Genomic DNA, 6,825 nt, shown 5'->3' with positions numbered 1-6,825 from the left:
GTTTTTGTTTTTTTTACAAAAAACCCTCAAAAACAGCTTAAATCATGGAATTTGGGGGTCATTTTGATCCCATAGTATTATTAACCTCAATTACCATAATTTACACTCATTTCAGTCTATTCTGAACACCTCACATCTCACAATATTATTTTTAGTCCTAAATTTGCACCGAGGTCGCTGGATGGCTAAGCTAAGCGACCCAAGTGGCTGACACAAACACCTGGCGCATCTAGGAGTGGCACTGCAGTGTCAGGCAGGATGGCACTTCAAAAAAATTGTCCCCAAACAGCACATGATGCAAAGAAAAAAAGAGGCGCAATGAGGTAGCTGTGTGACTAAGCTAAGCGACCCAAGTGTCCGACACAAACACCTGGCCCATCTAGGAGTGGCACTGCAGTGTCAGACAGGATGGCACTGCAAAAAAATAATCCCCAAACAGCACATGATGCAAAGAAAAAAAGAGGCGCACCAAGGTCGCTGTGTGACTAAGCTAAACGACAAGTGGCCGACACAAACACCTGGCCCATCTAGGAGTGGCACTGCAGTGTCAGACAGGATGGCACTTCAAAAAAATAGTCCCCAAATAGCACATGATGCAAAGAAAAAAAGAGGCGCAATGAGGTAGCTGTGTGACTAAGCTAAGCGACCCAAGTGGCCTACACAAACACCTGGCCCATCTAGGAGTGGCACTGCAGTGTCAGACAGGTTGGCAGATTAAAAAAATTGTCCCCAAACAGCACATGATGCAAAGAAAAAAAGAGGCGCACCAAGGTCGCTGTGTGACTAAGCTAAGCGACACAAGTGGCCGACACAAACACCTGGCCCATCTAGGAGTGGCACTGCAGTGTCAGACAGGATGGCACTTAAAAAAAATTGTCCCCAAACAGCACATGATGCAAAGAAAAAAAGAGGTGCACCAAGGTCGCTGTGTGACTAAGCTAAGCTACCCAAGTGGCCGACACAAACACCTGGCTCATCTAGGAGTGGCACTGCAGTGTCAGGCAGGATGGCACTTCAAAAAAATTGTCCCCAAACAGCACATGATGCAAAGAAAAATGAAAGAAAAAAGAGGTGCAAGATGGAATTGTTCTTGGGCCCTCCCACCCACCCTTATGTTGTATGACCAGGACATGCACACTTTAACGAACCCATCATTTCAGCGACAGGGTCTGCCACACGACTGTGACTGAAATGACTGGTTGGTTTGGGCCCCCACCAAAAAAAGAAGCAATCAATCTCTCCTTGCACAAACTGGCTCTACAGAGGCAAGATGTCCACCTCATCATCATCCTCCGATTCCTCACCCCTTTCACTGTGTACATCCCCCTCCTCACAGATTATTAATTCGTCCCCACTGGAATCCACCATCTCAGGTCCCTGTGTACTTTCTGGAGGCAATTGCTGCTGGTGAATGTCTCCACGGAGGAATTGATTATAATTCATTTTGATGAACATCATCTTCTCCACATTATCTGGAAGTAACCTCGTACGCCGATTGCTGACAAGGTGAGCGGCTGCACTAAACACTCTTTCGGAGTACACACTGGAGGGAGGGCAATTTAGGTAGAATAAAACCAGTTTGTGCAAGGGCCTCCAAATTGCCTCTTTTTCCTGCCAGTCTACGTACGGACTGTCTGACGTGCCTACTTGGATGCGGTCACTCATATAATCCTCCACCATTCTTTCAATGGTGAGAGAATCATATGCAGTGACAGTAGACGACATGTCAGTAATCGTTGGCAGGATCTTCAGTCCGGACCAGATGTCAGCACTCGCTCCAGACTGCCCTGCATCACTGCCAGCGGGTGGGCTCGGAATTCTTAGCCTTTTCCTCGCACCCCCAGTTGCGGGAGAATGTGAAGGAGGAGATGTTGACGGGTCACGTTCCACTTGACTTGACAATTTTCTCACCAGCAGGTCTTTGAACCTCTGCAGACTTGTGTCTGCCGGAAAGAGAGATACAAGGTAGGTTTTAAATCTAGGATCTAGCACGGTGGCCAAAATGTAGTGCTCTGATTTCAACAGATTGACCACCCGTGAATCCTGGTTAAGCGAATTAAGGGCTCCATCCACAAGTCCCACATGCCTAGCGGAATCGCTCTGGTTTAGCTCCTCCTTCAATGTCTCCAGCTTCTTCTGCAAAAGCCTGATGAGGGGAATGACCTGACTCAGGCTGGCAGTGTCTGAACTGACTTCACGTGTGGCAAGTTCAAAGGGTTGCAGAACCTTGCACAACGTTGAAATCATTCTCCACTGCGCTTGAGTCAGGTGCATTCCCCCTCCTTTGCCTATATCGTGGGCAGATGTATAGGCTTGAATGGCCTTTTGCTGCTCCTCCATCCTCTGAAGCATATAGAGGGGTGAATTCCACCTCGTTACTTACCACCTCTTGCTTCAGATGATGGCAGGGTAGGTTCAGGAATGTTTGGTGGTGCTCCAGTATTCGGCACGCGGTGGCTGAATGCCGAAAGTGGCCCGCAATTCTTCGGGCCACCGACAGCATCTCTTGCACGCCCCTGTCGTTTTTTAAATGATTCTGCACCACCAAATTCAATGTATGTGCAAAACATGGGACGTGCTGGAATTTGCCAAGATGTAATGCACGCACAATATTGGTGGCGTTGTCCGATGTCACAAATCCCCAGGAGAGTCCAATTGGGGTAAGCCATTCTGCGATGATGTTCCCCAGTTTCCGTAAGAGGTTGTCAGCTGTGTGCCTCTTCTGGAAAGCGGTGATACAAAGCGTAGCCTGCCTAGGAACGAGTTGGCGTTTGCGAGATGCTGCTACTGGTGCCGCCGCTGCTGTTCTTGCTGCGGGAGGCAATACATCTACCCAGTGGGCTGTCACAGTCATATAGTCATGAGTCTGCCCTGCTCCACTTGTCCACATGTCCGTGGTTAAGTGGACATTGGGTACAACTGCCTTTTAAAGGACACTGGTGACTCTTTTTCTGAAGTCTGTGCACATTTTCAGTATCGCCTGCCTAGAGAAATGGAACCTAGATGGTATTTGGTACCGGGGACACAGTACCTCAATCAAGTCTCTAGTTGCCTCTGAATTAACGGTGGATACCGGAACCAGGTTTCTCACCGCCCAGGCTGCCAAGGCCTGAGTTATCCGCTTTGCAGCAGGATGACTGCTGTGATATTTCATCTTCCTCGCAAAGGACTGTTGGACAGTCAATTGCTTACTGGAAGTAGTACAAGTGGTCTTCCGACTTCCCCTCTGGGATGACGATCGACTCCCAGCAGCAACAACAGCAGCGCCAGCAACAGTAGGCATTACACTCAAGGATGCATCGGAGGAATCCCAGGCAGGAGATGAATCGTCAGACTTGCCAGTGACATGGCCTGCAGGACTATTGGCTTTCCTGTGTAAGGAGGAAATTGACACCGAGGGAGTTGGTGGTGTGGTTTGCAGGAGCTTGTTACAAGAGGAAGGGATTTAGTTGTCAGTGGACTCCTTCCGCTGTCACCCAAAGTTTTTGAACTTGTCAATGACTTCTGATGAATGCGGTCCAGGTGACGTATAAGGGAGGATGTTCCTAGGTGGTTAACGTCCTTAGCCCTACTTATTACAGCTTGACAAAGGCAACACACGGCTTGACACCTGTTGTCTGCATTTGTGTTTAAATAATTCCACACTGAAGAGCTGATTTTTTTTGTATTTTGACCAGGCATGTCAATGGCCATATTCGTCCCACGGACAACAGGTGTCTCCCCGGGTGCCTGACTTAAACAAACCAACTCACCATCAGAATCCTCCTTGTCAATTTCCTCCCCAGCTCCAGCAACACCCATATCCTCATCCTGGTGTACTTCAACAGTGACATCTTCAATCTGACTATCAGGAACTGGACTGCGGGTGCTCCTTCCAGCACTTGCAGGGGGCGTGCAAATGGTGGAAGGCGCAAGCTCTTACCGTCCAGTGTTGGGAAGGTCAGGCATCGCAACCGACACAATTGGACTCTCCTTGGGGATTTGTGATTTAGAAGAACGCACAGTTCTTTGCTGTGCTTTTGCCATCTTAACTCTTTTCAGTTTTCTAGCAGGAGGATGAGTGCTTCCATCCTTATGTGAATCTGAACCACTAGCCATGAACATAGGCCAGGGCCTCAGCCGTTCCTTGCCACTCCGTGTCGTAAATGGCATATTGGCAAGTTTACGCTTCGTCTCAGACGCTTTCAATTTTGATTTTTGGGTCATTTTACTGAACTTTTGTTTTTTGGATTTTACATGCTCTCAACTATGACATTGGGCATCGGCCTTGGCAGACGACGTTGATGGCATTTCATCGTCTCGGCCATTACTAGTGGCAGCAGCTTCAGCACGAGGTGGAAGTGGATCTTGATCTTTCCCTATTTAAACCTCCACATTTTTGTTCTCCATTTTTTAATGTGTGGAATTATATGCCAGTATCAATAGCAATGGCCTACTACTATATATACTGCGCACAACTGAAATGCACCACAGGTATGGATGGATAGTATACTTGACGACACAGAGGTAGGTACAGCAGTAGCCTACTGTACCGTACTGCTATATATTATATACTGGTGGTCAGCAAACTGTGCAAAAATGAAATGCACCACAGGTATGGATGGATAGTATACTTGACGACACAGAGGTAGGTACAGCAGTGGCCTACTGTACCGTACTGCTATATATTATATACTGGTGGTCAGCAAACTGTGCAAAAATGAAATGCACCACAGGTATGGATGGATAGTATACTTGACGACACAGAGGTAGGTACAGCAGTGGCCTACTGTACCGTAATGCTATATATTATATACTGGTGGTCAGCAAACTGTGCAAAAATGAAATGCACCACAGGTTTGGATGGATAGTATACTTGACGACACAGAGGTAGGTACAGCAGTGGCCTTCTGTACCGTACTCCTATATATTATATACTGGTGGTCAGCAAAATTATGCACTGTACTCCTACTATATACTGTCTACAATGCAGCACAGATATGGAGTGTTTTTCAGGCAGACAACGTATACTGGTGGTCACTGGTCAGCAAAACTCTGCACTGTACTCCTCCTATATAATATACTGCTGCTCCCCAGTCTCCACAATTAAGCAGTGTGAGCACAGATATATGCAGCACACTGAGCACAGATATGGAGCGTTTTTTTCAGGCAGACAACGGATAACTGGTGGTCACTGATCAGCAAAACTCTGCACTGTACTCCTCCTATATTATACAGCTGCTCCCCAGCCCTCCCCACAATTAAGCAATAAAGCACAATCAAGTTCAACAATAACGGAGAGGACGCCAGCCACGTCCTCTCCCTAACATTTCCAATGCACGAGTGAAAATGGCGGCGACGCGTCGCTGCATATATAGAATCCGAATCTCGCGAGAATCCGACAGCGGGATGATGACGTTCGGGCGCGCTCGGGTTAACCGAGCCATACGGGAGAATCCGAGTATGCCTCGGACCCGTGTAAAGTGGGTGAAGTTCGGGGGGGTTCAGTTTCCAAGGAACCGAACCCGCATATCACTAATACATACATATATACATCCATACACTGCCTTCATACATACATACATACATACATACATACATACATACACTGCCTTCATACATACATACATACATACATACATACATACATACACTGCCTTCATACATACATACATACATACATACATACACTGCCTTCATACATACATACATACATACATACATACATACATACTGTCTCCATACATACACACAGGGCCGGATTAAAGCAGAGATGACAAGGGCGGTCGTCCCTGGGGCCCCACATATTTGGGGCCCCCACACAGCAGTTTGAAGGAGTCTCCAGTGGCTCATCTGTCCATTAACAGCTCCCCTGTATATGCAGCTAGAGGCATATCTAGGGTAGGGCGAGCAGGGTATATGCTTGGCAGAAGGGGGTGCTGCCAGCCAGGTCAGTTTGAACAGTATAGTGTCAGCTGCTGAACATCCCGGCCCACCTCCGCTCCGAACCGTCCAGGGACATAGACTTTTGCTGTATTTTTAAATCTCATGCAATAGAGGGCCTAATTCAGACCTGATCGCAGCAGCAAATTTGTTAGCAGGTGGGCAAAACCATGTGCACTGCAGGGGGGGGGGCAGATGTAACATGTGCAGAGAGAGTTAGATTTGGGTGGGGTGTGTTCAATCTATTCTGAAATCTAAATTGCAGTGTAAAAATAAAGCAGCCAGTATTTACCCTGCACAGAAAAAGTATAACCCACCCAAATCTAACTCTCTCTGCACATGTTATATCTGCCCCACCTGCGGTGCACATGGTTTTGCCCAACTGCTAACAAATTTGCTGCTGCGATCAGCTCTGAATTACCCCCAGAGTCCGGCCATCTGCAGCCCCGCGTACTGGGTTGCGCTAGTGCCAGATCAGGACTGATGGGCAGCGGACTGCATGGGGTAGGAACCATATAATACTTTGGATCGCATTGCAGCAGCAGCCAGAGCGGGGGCACATGATGAAGTGCAAGCCCCACTCGGCCCTTACCTCTGCTCGAGGCTCCTCCCCCCAAACCTCTCTTACACACGGCGGGCGGAGCCAGCTCCCTCTGCTCTGGAGAAGGAGCACTATGTGCACGGAGCAGCAATAGCACAGCAATAGTACTCCATATACACCTTACACCGCACAGCAATAGTACCCCATATACAACTTACACCGCACAGCAATAGTTCCCCATATACACCTTACACCGCACAGCAATAGTTCCCCATATACACCTTACACCGCACAGCAATAGTACCCCATATACAACTTACACCGCACAGCAATAGTTCCCCATATACACCTTACACCGCACA

The sequence above is a fragment of the Pseudophryne corroboree genome, chromosome 6, assembly GCF_028390025.1.
Source record: "Pseudophryne corroboree isolate aPseCor3 chromosome 6, aPseCor3.hap2, whole genome shotgun sequence".
Taxonomy (NCBI): domain Eukaryota; kingdom Metazoa; phylum Chordata; class Amphibia; order Anura; family Myobatrachidae; genus Pseudophryne; species Pseudophryne corroboree.
Note: the sequence above shows the minus strand (reverse complement) of the source record.